The following is a 13,924-nucleotide window of genomic DNA, read 5'->3' as shown; positions in this document are numbered from 1 at the left end:
TCATCAAAATATAGTTCTGAGAAAAATCTCTACATGTATTTACTTTGCTTATTTTTGCTTCTGCAATTCTGCTTCTGGCTAACCATTGTTAATTGAAGTATGCCAACATAAAAATGTCTCTTTGTGTGTGTGCTTAACACACAATATGAGAAAGGCATAGGGCTACACTGGTATCCAGAACACTAGTAATACCAGCTGGCTAATAGACTATTGGCTTACACATATGTCTGAGCAATCTTCCTTGGTGGGTACCCTTCAAAAATAATCTTTTATGTTACAACTTGTTACCCACATCCCATATTCTCCTCTCTTCTATAAAGACAATTACTCTCATGGACCTTCCTGATATTGAGGGAGCAATAATATGGACCTATGGAAATGAATACTGTAAGTTGGACCACATCCTAAATTCATAGTTCACACAAGTTCTGAGACCAGCTCAGCAAAGAGTAAGACCAAGGTCATACTGCTAATATACTGATACATCTGAGGGTGCTGTGTAGCTCAAGATTTTAACAGTCACCCACAATGATTCTGGTAGGAAATGCAACAGGTTAGGACATATGTCTCTAACTATTCCATAGACTCTGTCCTTCTCAGCTAGTACTCTGGGCATTGAGGCCCTTAGAATCTCACCAATTTAAGATTTAACCAACTTTAAATTTTAGTCTAGCTTTTGTCTAATAAATGGAATTTGTTTCTTTTAGATTTTACGTCAACATGAGCCAGGTAACAAATTCTGCTTACCTTGCAAAGACAACAGGGCAAGATGACTTTGGATTGCCAGATGTCTAAAAATAATTAAGGTCATACCCTTTCGATTTCCATGTCAGAAAATGATGATTGAATCATTAACTGGTTTCAAAGCATCATTAAGTTCAAACTTTTCTGATCTCTACGTCAAATATGATGATCTAATTATTAACTAAATTCATGTCTGTTTGGATAGGACTGAATAAGGTTGATATTGAATCAGAGTACACTGTCAGTAAAGGCTGGTGAATGCAATAGAACCAAATGTCTATCTGGAGGAAAAAAGGGCAAGGTAAGAACTCAAAACCTGGCTCAACTACCTATATTCTCTGTCTGCCTACCAAAGGACAGAATCTACAAGTCTCAGCTTTAATGCTCAGTAGAAATAGCTTTGGCTTAGACAAAGAAAGTAGAGAAAATCAGAAGAAATACTGAAATGAGAATTTTAAGAAAATCCACAGAATTTATGTAATATGATTTACGAAATACTGTAAAGCAGTATTTTTTTAAAAAGATGTTTTTTTGCTTGCTTTGGCAGCACATATACTAAAATTGGAATGATACAGAGAAGATTGGCATGACCCCTGTGCAAGGATGACATGCAAATTCGTGAAGCATTCCATATTTTAACAAGTAGAAGCCCATAAAGAGGAAACACAAAAAAATTCCTAAAAGAATTGCAGGAAAACACAACTAAACAGGTGAACAAATTGAACAAAACTGTCCAGAATTTAAAAAAGGAAATAGAAAGAATAAAGAAAGCACATAGTGAGACAACTCTGGAAAAAGAAAACCTGAGGAAGAGACAAGTCATAGATATAAGCATCACCAACAGAATACAAGAAATAGAAGAGAGAATCTCAGGGGCAGAAGATACTATAGAAAACATTTATACAATTGTCAGAGATAATGTAAAATGCAAAATACTCTTACCCCAAAACATCCAGGAAATTCAGGATGTTATGAGAAGGTCAAACATGAGGATAATAGGTATGAAAGACAGTGAAGATTCCCAACTTAAAGGGCCAGTAATTATATTCGACAAAATTATAGAAGAAAACTTCCTTAACCTAAAGAAAGAGATGCGTGAAAACATACAAGAAGCCTATAGAAATCTCAATAGATTGGACCAGAAGAGAAATGCCTCCCGTCACATAATAGTTAAAATAACAAATGCGCAAACAAAGAAAGAATATTAAAAGAAGAAAGGGATACCTCGGCCCACATCCCTGTTCCAAGGGGAAACTGCACAGTGTCTCTGGACATGGGGACATAGGAACAGATGGTCAGTGGTAGCTGCAGTTCTGGTCTGCCTCCAGGACCAAACTGAACTGCCACACATCGCCCTGCACCCAAACCACATGGGGGAGAGAGCTGGACCCGCATAAGTGTGGATACACCTGAGAAGTCAGAGAAAACTATCCTCTGCCCATAGTCCAGACATGAGAGAGAATCACATAGTGCCAACTGTGCCCTCTGGGAGCAAGGAACTACATGAGCAATCAGGGGCAGGACCCTTTGATTCCTGCCCATGTCTAGAGCTGGAAGACAGTCTCCAGAAGTGCCAAAACACCTGAAATCAGAGCACCTATTCTCAGGAAAGGATGAAAGAAAACAGGAAAACAGTTCTACAGGAGTGCTGACACAAAGGCCTACAGAAGGGTCAAGTAACTCTCAGAAACAGCAAGACAAGCAAACACCAGAGACAACCCAATGGCTAGAGGCAAGCACAGGAACCCAAGCAACAGAAACCAAGACGACTTGGCATCATCAGAGTCCAGATCTCTCACCAATGAAAATACTGTATATCCAAACACACAAGAAAAGCAAGATTTAGATTTAAAATCACATTTTTGATAATGATGAAGGAGGACTTTAAGGAAGAAATAAAGAACTTCCTTAGAGAAATGCAAAAAATACAAGTAAACAAGTAGAAGCCCTTAGAGAAGAAACACAAAAATCCCTGAAAGAATTACAGGAAAACACAACGAAACAGGTGAAGGAATTGAAAAAGGGAAATAGAAACAATAAAGAAAGCACAAAGGGAGACAACCCTGGATATAGAAAACCAAATGAAGAGGCAAGGATCCATAGATACAAGCATCACCAACAGAATACAAAAGATAGAAGAGAGAATCTCAGGAGCAGAAGATACTATAGAAAACATTGACACAATTGTCAAAGATAATGTAAAACGCAAAAAGATCCTAGCCCAAAACATAGAGGAAATCCAGGACACAATGAGAAGATCAAACCTAAGGATAATATGTATAGAAGAGAGGGAAAACTCCCAACATGAAGGGCCAGTAAATATATTCAACAAAATTATAGAAGAAAACTTCCCTAATTTAAAGAAAGAGATGCCCGTAAACGTACAAGAAGCTTACAGAACTCTAAATAGATTGAGCCAGAAGAGAAATTCCTCCTGTCACACCAAACACACAAATGCACAAAACAACAAAAAAGAATATTGAAAGCAGTAAGGGAAAAAGTTAAAGTGACAGAAAAAGGTAGAGCTATAACAATTACACCAGATTCTCACCAGAGACTATGAATGCAAAAAGATACTGTACACATGTCATACAGACCCTATGAGAACACAAGTGCCAGCCCAAGTTATTGTATCCAGCAAAACTTTCAATTAACATAGATGGAGAAACCAAGATATTCCATGACAAAAACAAATTTATGCAATATCTTTCTACAAATACCGACCTGCAAAGGATAATGGATGGAAAACTCCAGGAAAAGGAGAGAAACTACACTGTACAGAAAGCAAGAATATAATTTCCTTGCAATGAAACAAAAAGAGAGACAAACATAATTCCTCCTCTAACAATGAAAATAACAAGAAGTGACAATCACTATAACTTACTATCTCTCAACATCAATGGAATAAATTCCCCAATAAAAAGACATAGACTAACAGAATGGATACGTAAAGAGGACCCAGCATTTTACTGCATGCAGGAAACACACCTCAGAAAAAAAGACAGACACTACCTCAGAGAAAATGGGTGGAAAACTACTTTTCAAGCATGTGGTCCAAAGAAACAAGCTGGAGTTGCCATTCTAATATGAAATAAAATTAACTTTCAACAAAAAGTCATTAAAAATATAAGGAAGGACACTTTATATTCATCAAAGGAAATATCCACCAAGATGAATTCACAATCCTAAATATCTATGCTCCAAATGCAAGGGCACCTACAATCATAAAAGAAACTTTATTAAAGCTGAAAGCATACATTGCACATCACGTGATAATACTATGAGTTTTCAACACCCCACTCATCACTGAACAGATCATGAAAACAGAGACATAGAGAAACTAACAGAATTTGTGAAACAAATGGATTTAACAGATATTTATAAAACATTCCATCCTAAAATAAAAGGATACACATACTTCTCAGCACCTCATGGAACCTTCTCTAAAATTGACCATATAATCGGTCACAAAACAGGCCTCCACAGATACAGTAAGATAGAAATAATCCAATGCATCCTATCAGATCACCAAGCATGAAGACTGGTCTTCAATAACAACAATAATGAGAGAAAGCCCACACATACATGGAAAATGAACAATGTTCTACTGAATAACAACTTAGTCAAAGAAGAAAAAAGAAAGAAATTAAAGACTTCTTAGAATTTAATGAAAATGAAGACACAACATTCCCAAGCTTATGGGACACAATATAAGAAGTACTAAGAGGAAAACTCATAGCCCTTAGTTCCTGTAAAAAGAAACAGGAGAGAGCATATGTCACCAGCTTGACAGCATACCTTAAAGCTCTAGAAAAAAGAACTAAATAAACCCAAGAGGAGTAGAAGGAAGGAAATCAAATTCAGAGTTGAAATCAACCAAGTTGAAAAGAAAAGGACTATACAAAGAATAAACAAAGCCAGGAACTGCCTCTTTCAGAAAATCTACAAGATAGATATATCCTTAGCCAGACTAGCGAGGTGGCACAGAGAGTGTACCCAAATTAAAAAAATCAGAAATGAAAAGGGAGACATAACAGCAGAATCTGAAGAAATTAAAAAAAATCAGATCCTAATACAAAAGCCTATATTCAAGAACACTGGAAAATCTGGAGGAAATGGACAATTTTCTAGACAGATACAAGGTACCTAAGTTATATCAAGAACAAATAAATCATCTAAACAACCCCATAACTCCTAAAGAAATAGAAGCAGTTATTAAAACTCTCCCAACCAAAAAGTGCCCATGTCCAGATTGGTCCAGTGCAGAATTCTTTCAGGCCTTCATAGAACCTCATATCAATACTGTCCAAACTATTCCACAAAATAGAAACAGACAGAGCACTACCAAATTCCTTCTATGAAGCCACAATTACTCTTATGCAGAAACCACACTCAGACTCAACAAAGAAAGGGAACTTCAGACCAATTTTCCTTATGAATATTGACACAAAAAATGAAATTCTTGTAAACCAAATCCAAGAACACATCAAAACAATCATCCATCATGATCAAGTAGGCTTCATCCCATGGATGCAGGGATTGTTTAATATACGAAAGTCCATCAATGTAATCCACTATATAAATAAACTTAAAGATAAGAACCACATGATCATTTTAATAGATGCTGAAGAAAGCATTTGACAAAATTCAACACCCCTTCATGATAAAAGTCCTGGAAAGATCAGTAATTCAAGGCCCATATTTAAACATAGTAGAAGCAATATACAGCAAACCAGTAGCTAATATTAAACTAAATGGAGAGAAACTTGAAGTAATCCCACTAAAATCAGGGACTAGACAAAGCTGCCCACTCTCTCCCTACTTATTCAATATAGTTCTTGAAGTTCTAGACAGAGCAATCAGACAACAAGGAGATCAAAGGGATACAGATTGGAAATGAAGAAGTCAAAATATCACTATTTGCAGATGATTTGATAGTGTACTTGAGTTACCCCAAACCTTCCACCAGAGAACTACTTAACCTGATAAACAACTTCACTAAAGTGTCGGGGTATAAAAGTAACTCAAACAAATCAGTAGCCTTCCTCTACTCAAAGGATAAACAGGCTGAGAAAGAAATTAATGAAATGACATCCTTCACAATAGCCCCAGATAATATAAAATATATTGGTGTGACTTTAACCAAGCAAGTGAACGATCTGTATGACAAGAACTTCAAGTCTCTGTATAAAGAAATTGAGGAAGATCTCAGAAGATTGAAAGACCTTCCATGCTCATGGATTGGCAGGATTAATATAGTAACGACGGTCATTTTGCCAAAAGCAACCTACAGATTCAGAGCGTTTCTTTAGGTACTTCTCAGCCACTCTATATTCCTCAGAGGAGAATTTTTGTATCTCTGTACTCCATTTTTAATAGTATTAATTGATTCTCTGAAGTTGAACTTAATGAGTTCTCTGTATATATTGGATATTAGTCCTTTATTTGAGGTAGGATTGGTAAAGATCTTTTCCAAGTGTGTTGGTCGTTGTTTTGTCCTAATGAGAGTGTCCTTTGCCTTACATATGCTTTGCAGTTTTATGAGGTCCCATTTGTCAATTCTTGATCTTATAGCATAAGCCATTAGTGTTCTGTTTAGGAAATTTTCCACAGTGCATATGTGTTTGAGACTCTTTCCCAATTTTTATTCTATTACTTTGAGTATATTGGGTTTTATGAGGAGGTCCTAATCCTCTTGAACTTGAGATTTGGATAGGGGAAAAAGAATGGATCAACTTGCATTCTTCTACATGCTGACTTCCAGTTGAACAAGCACCATGTGTTAAAAATGCTATCTTTTTCCCACTGTATGTTTTTACCTCCTTTGTCAACGTTCAAGGGACCTTACCTGTGGGGGTTCATTTCTGGGTCTTCAGTTCCATTCCATTTTCAACCTTCCTGTCTATGTTCCAATATGATACAGTTTTTATCACAATTACCTGTAATATAGCTTGAGATGAGGGATGGTGATTCTGCAGGAAAATTTAAAATAATGAAGCAGAATAGCGTAAGATAAATGGCAGATAAAATGAAGCAATATTCAACATTCTTACAAATCATAAATAGTTCTGTATTAATATGAAAATTTTCACCACCATTACCCAGTGTGTGCATCACTTGTATTTCATGTGTATTTAAAAAGATATGGACATATTTGTACCAATAAGCCCTATAGAGGTTTTTTAACAGATAATTGTGTTGTACCATTAGAATGAGTAGGTGAATGAAAGTTCTGAGAATAATTTTGATGAATTTGCCTTAGTTGAATTAAAGATAGGTGTTTATTAAATAAACTGTCAAGATTAACTATTGGCATTGTGTAATTTAGGAAAAACTGTTTTTCCACAATGTGACATTCTAATTTATAAAACATTTAATGACATTGAGGTTAGTTGTTAGGAGTCAGTTCTGTTCCCTTTGTCTTTGTTTATATCCTTTACTAGTGGTGCAGTGTCCCAGATCCCTATTAATGAAACATTCAAACCCTGTTTTAAAAGCCCAGACTGTATGTCCCTGGAATTTGCCACATATTTTCAAGACTGTTGATCATTCTACATCCTTAAACTTCCATATGAATTTAAAGATATGTTGTCAATTACTGTAAGGAGGCCAGTGAGGACTCACAGAGATTGGCCTTTTTTATGTATGTTGATTTTTACCCATTACTGTTGTTGTTGTTGTTGTTGTTGTTGTTGTTGTTGTTGTTTTTACTCCATTTTTACCATCTATTCTTTATGCCCCTCCCTGTCTGCCCACTGACTGATCTTCAATCTATACCTTGTCCCTTGTCTCGAACAAGATATCCCCAACCACAAACCCCAACACAATAGACTTCCCCACTCCCTGTGTTCTCAAGTCTCTCAAGGATTATGTGCATCTTCCCTCACTGAGGCCACTTTATATGTGTCAGGGGCCCCAGATTATCTCGTGTATGCTACCTGATTGGTGGCTCATTGTCTTGAGAGATCTCAGGTGTTCAGGTTAGATAAGACTGGTGATTTTTCTATGGGGTCACCCTTCTCCAGAGCTTCTTCCAGCTTTTCCCTAATACAACCAAAGGGGCCCCTGGCTTCTGTACACTGATTGGGTTTAAGTATCTGTATCTGACTTTTTCAGCTCTTTGTTTGGCCTCTCAGAGGGCAGCCATGGTAGACTCCTTTTTGTAAGCACAGCGTGTCATCAGTAATAATGTCAGGCCTTGGAGCCTTCCCTTGAGCTAGATCCCAATTTGAGCCAGTCATTCTGCTTCCCTTCCCTCAGGCTCTTATCCATTTTTGTTCCTGCAGTTCTTTCAGACAGTAACAAATCTGGGTCAGAATTTTGGCTGTGGGATGGCAACATTATCACTTCACATGTTATCCTGTCGCTCTACCGGAGGTAGACTCTGAATTCTCCCTCTCTGAACTGTAGAACATTTCCCTCTCTTTGAATCTTGAGAATCTCTCATCTACCTGGTCTCTGGAACATCATAAAGGATATGCCACATCCTACCTCCTGATGTTGCTTGTTTTCACTCTTTCTGCTGGCTCTGAGGGCTTCAGTCTTGCTTCCCACACCAATACCTCATCATGTTCACCTTTAACACATTCTGTGCCCTCTCCAAACTAGGTTCCTCCCTCTTTCTGCCCCCAACCCCCAATTGCTGTCTTTTCTCTCACCAGTGGAACTGAGGTATTCTCACTTGGGCCCTTCAGCTTGTTAACCTTCTTTAGTTCTGATGATTGTCCTGGGTAGTCTGTAAATTTTTGGCTAATAATCACTTGTTAATGAGGATATAGAATGAATGTACTTTTGGGTCTCAGTTACCTCACTCAGGATGACATTTTCTATTTCCATCCATTTGCCTAAAAACCTCAGGATGCCCTCATTCTTAATAGATGAGTAATATTATATTGCGTACCCGAACCATTTTTTCTGTATCCATTCTTCCTTTGTGGGACCTCTGGATTGTTTCAACATTCTCCCGATCAAAAATAAAGCTGATAAAAACATAGTGGAACAAGTGCCTTTGTGATATAGTAGGGCATCTTTAGGCATTACCCAATGGTGGTATAGCAAGTTCTTCAGGTAAATCTATATCCGATTTTCTGTGGAAACTCCAGATTTATTTCCAGAATGGTTGTAATAATTTGCAGTTCCACGTCCAATGGAGAAGAGGCCCTCTTTAAACATATCCTTGCCAGCATGTGCTGTCACTTGAAATTGTGACCATAACCGTTCTGCTTGGTGTAAGGTGTCATTTTGATTTATATATCACTGATCACTAGTGACTTGAACATTTCTTTCAGTTCTTCTCAACCGTTTACAGTTCCTCTGTTGAGAATTCTCTATTTAGTTCTATACCACATTTTTGGATTGGGTTGTTTGCGTTTTTGGTGTTAAATTTCATGAGTTCTTTATACACTTTGGATTTAAGCCATCTATTGGAATATGGAGTTAATGAAATGTTTTTCACAATCTGTAAGTTGATTATTTGCAATATGGACCATATCCTTTTGCTTAAAGAAAATTTCCAGTTCCATGGGGTGCATTTTTTACTTTTATTACTTTTTATTAGATATATTTCTTTACTTATATTTCAAACATTATTCCTTTTCCCAGTTTCCTGTCCATAAGCCGACATTCTTTCACTTCCCCTTCCACCATAAGGGTATTCCCCCTATACAAGCCCCTTATTGCCCCCCCATGTTCCTCTATACTAGGGGTCCAAACTTGGCAGATCCAATGGCTTCCTTCCCCTTCCTCTTGTGCCCCGAAAAGGCTATTCTCTGCTACATATGCAGTTGGAGTCCTGCATCAGTCCATATATAGACTTTCAGGAGTGGATTAGTCCCTGGAAGCTCCAGTTGGTTGGTATTGTTGTTTTAATGGGGTTGCAAGCTCCTTCATGTCTTTCAATACTTCCACTAATTCCCCCCAAGGTGGTCCTATTCTCAGTACAGTGGTTTGCTGCTAGCATTGACCTCTATATTGGAGATGCTCTGGATGTGTCTCTCAGGAGAGATCTATATCCAGTCTCTTTCAGCATGCATTTTCTAGCTTCATCAAACTTTTCTAGTTTTGGTGGCTGTATATATATGGGCCACATGTGGGTCAGGCCCCAAATGGCCATTCCTTGAGTCGCTGCTCTAAACTTTGCTTCCATATACCCTCCTATGCATGTTTTTCCTCTTTTAAGAAGGAGTGGGAGCATCTGCATTTTGTTCATTCTTCTTGAGCTTCCTGTGGATTTTATCTTGGGTAATTTGAGTTTTTGGGAAATATCCACTTATCCATAAGTGCATACCAAGTGTGTTTTTATGTGATTGAGTAACCTCACTCAGGGTGATATTTTCTAGTTCATTCCATCTGCCTATGAATTTCATGTACTCATTTTTTGAAAGCTGATTATACTCCATTGTGTAGATGTAAAACATTTTTTAAATCCATTCCTCTGTTGAAGGGCATCTGCGTTCTTCCAGCTTCTGGGTATTATATTTATATGTCTACAACTAACTCTTTCCCCAATTTGTCTATATTACTAAATATGGTAATCTAAGAATGATGCATGTGTGTACATTTACATGTATATGGTATGTAAGTTCATTATCTACTTGTAGATGTGTATTTATAAATAAACTATAGATATAATGGATATGTTCTCATTTGATACCAATATTTTAATAAAATATTGTATATGATTGAGTACATAAAAACAGTTATTGTTTAAAATACAAATATATTTCTCCATAGTTGTTGGTGATGAACCTTCACACAAATAGTTAAAAAAAGAACATAAAATGACACCAACAAGATCTTCACATATATAATTTTAAAATCAGTACTGCATTCAGCACTTTATAACTTATTTCTGATATGTTTTAATATTGTCTATAAATGTCAAATTAATTGTATTCTGTTTTATTATTACCAATATTGAATTACATATCATATTATTTGATACCATGAATAAAAACAATTGGCATATAATAATGAATCATATTATTTATGTGATAGAATAATAGTATAAATCTGTATTAAAATAATTCTATGTATCTAAGTTTACTCCTCAGTGTGAAATGTAAGTTCAAATGCTATTGGGTCACTTTCTTCGTGGCCTAGGTAGTTATGCATTAATGGGAAATACAGGCTGTATTTCTCATTTTACAATATTTTTCATTGCTAAGATCCAGTTAGATTCCAAGAAGAGATTGACCAGGTGATTGGGAGAAACCCCAGCCCCTGTATGCAGGACAGGAATCACATGCCCTACACAAATGCCATGGTGCATGAGGTACAGAGATAGAGTAACATTGTCCCAAACAATATAGTGTATGAAGTGACCTGTGATACTAAATTCAGAAACTACTTCATACCCAAAGTAAGCTTCGTTCTCTCTGCTACACTTCTGTGCTCTTGATCTTCCCAGTTTCAGTTTGATTCAAGTACTCTCCATAACACTGTGCTTCCTATTACTTATGCAGGTTCACAATTGGGAAAGCAGTTCTAAGAAAGCAAGGACATGGGCATTTCCACATTTGTTTTGTCTTTCTTTTCCAAAGATTTTTGTATGAAAATTAGTTGTTTATAATTTCAGGTATATTTTCCAATTTGTGTTGAACACAAAAAAGATGTTTGGGAGTTTTTAATACTGAAAAAAACTACAAATAATTCAAAGTAGTTTATATGCATAATTCTTCAAGTTATGAAAAAGGCTATATCATACTTTGACTTATGTTTGGTGTATTTCAGTCATAATAAGTCACAATAATTTCCTTTTAATGCTATAACTCGTAAATAGTTTTGAGTTTTCTTGAATAATGAATATTCTTTTCTTATTACTTTTAAAGCTACTGTTTCAAAATGATTTAATCATTACATGATCTTACTTTACCTAATCTCATATATTTTGCTAGTTACAGATGTTTCTTCTAAAACTATATGCAAAATTAAAGGTGACTTCTGGTGAACATTTTATCTGTAAATTTATTTTCATATGTTTGTACTTCATTATCATTTAACTTATTATTGACCCAAATGATGAATTTCATTAATCAGTAATTTGAACTGCTGCTAATTTGTAAATTCATGAAAATAAGATGTTTATAGAAATATATCAGAACACTTGGAATATGTGTGTACCCAAATAATGGAAAGATCTTCAGAAACTCAAAATGTCGATTATACTATCAATTCATAATTCATCCAGACAATTGACAGGATTGGCATAAATATTATGAGGTAAATACGAGAGAATAGGTATGTCTAATACATAGGCATGTTCATGTCATTTTTGAACAATATAACTGTAACATTTCTCTGTCAAATTAAAAGAATTTATATGATTTGGAAAGTGTTTTTTTATTAAGTTGTAGCCAAATGAACTTTCTGACATATTTTTTTGTTTCTAAATATTGGGTTTATGTATAATGTGGCAACATTTAAGTTAAATCATTACAGATAAATAAATGCTAAAGAGACTGAAGAATGAGAGATGTCTTATGACACAGATCCCCTCAGCATGAGTTCAGTATAGTCAAGCTTTATATCAATTATCACATTTGATATATTCATAACCCTCCATCTAACCTGTAATGCATAATATGCTTGTACACTTTGGGTCTTATGAACTGAATCATATTCTTTTCATTCTTGGAATTACTTGGTAAAGAAATATCATGATTTTTATAACTGACTTTACACTCTTACTAACCATGAAAATAATAACTTCTTTAACAGATGGGGCAACTAATATCACTTCAGACAATAGATAAAGACAAGAGTAATAATTTGCTTACAGATGACTTTGTGAAAAACACTTTACACTTTACTTCACAAGCATTTGCTGATGCTTTTGAAATATGCAACTATAGTAGAAAAACAGTGATAGGCAATGTGCACATAAATGAGAACAGCAATATTCCAAAAATTTGAAACTAGCATTTAATTTTCAAATAATTCCATATGTCAAAAATAACTTTTTGTTTTTTAAATTTTAAATATGTTATTTAAATTAATATATTGCTACAAAATCCAATCTTGTAAAAGTTCTGAAGATCACGAGGACCCATTAGAAATTTAAAATGAATATGAATTCACTTCGATTATTAATTGAAGAGAGCCTAGAACCACTACCTCAAATCTCATGTGTTTTCAGAACTGTGTTTCTTTAGTTGCTACACGTAGATCATGACCACCAACCATAGCCACAAGTTTTATTATCTTCCATTTAAGCATTTTATTACAGCCTACTAGAAGACCAGTTCCTAAATTGACAGTGACCCCCAGTTTGACAAAAGATTATGCTGGCCACCAGTTATCTAGCCTCCAAACTCAGTGGAGACCTCTTACTTAACCTGATCATACAGGCCAGAAGGCCAGAGTAGAAACATAAAGCAAGGAACAAAACAGACATGTAGCAAAGAAAAACCTGAAAATCAGCACCTAGATGTATAATCTCACCAAACCCAGGTGCTTAGATGTCAAGATAAGAACAAAATCAATAGCCAAAGCATTATTTCACTATTACAGCACAGCTAGGCTACTGCAGGAAGCTTGGAATACTCTAACACAGTTAAAAGCAAAAGGAAAAGACATCAGTATCAACATTATGAACAAGACAGAAGACACTAATGAAGTGAGTGGATTCCTTAAAGAAATTGAAGAAAAGACAAACAAAAAATTGGAGAGAATAAATAAATTCCTCAAACAAGAAGAAAAATAAAAACAAACAAATGAACAGACAGTTGATGAAAAATGGAAAAAGAAGCAATGAATAAAACACAAAAAGAAAATTCTGAAAATGGAAAATCTAGGTATGTAAACAGAAGTTACAGATACCAACCTCAGCCAATTGCAAAATAATAGAAGAAATGTATACATCAGTCAAAGAAAAGGTTATATGTAAAAAAGCTTTCTGAAACAAAACATCCAAGAAATCTGCAGTACTATGAAAAGACCAACTCTAGTTGACTAAAAAAGAATAATAGCAATAGGAGAATAAAGGCTGAAATTAATAAAATGAAAACAAGAGAGCAATACAAAGAAGTAATAAAACAAAGTAGGTTCTTTGAGAAAATCATCAACATAGAAAAACCCTGATCCAAACTACCTAAAAAGGAGAAAATGAATGTCCAAATTAACAAAATCAGAAATGAAATGGGAGACATAACATCAGACAGCAAGGAAATTCAATGAATCA

The 13,924-nt window shown here is 35.4% G+C and overlaps 1 protein-coding gene and 1 non-coding gene across 2 annotated transcripts in view; one reads left to right on the top strand and one right to left on the bottom strand.

The window, feature by feature from the left end:
* The window catches only part of LOC120098584 (cytochrome P450 2C7-like), a 266,275-nt gene that overhangs the window by 186,720 nt on the left and 65,631 nt on the right, over positions 1-13,924 (bottom strand). The gene's annotated exons all lie outside the window — the stretch shown is intronic.
* Positions 1,280-1,382, top strand: LOC120100152 (U6 spliceosomal RNA). Its single transcript, XR_005499945.1, has one exon. It is a non-coding gene; the product is annotated as a U6 spliceosomal RNA (small nuclear RNA).

Source organism: Rattus norvegicus, chromosome 1, assembly GCF_036323735.1.
Source record: "Rattus norvegicus strain BN/NHsdMcwi chromosome 1, GRCr8, whole genome shotgun sequence".
NCBI lineage: Eukaryota > Metazoa > Chordata > Mammalia > Rodentia > Muridae > Rattus > Rattus norvegicus.
The sequence above is the reverse complement of the archived record's forward strand: the minus strand, read 5'-3'. Positions and strand labels throughout refer to the sequence as shown.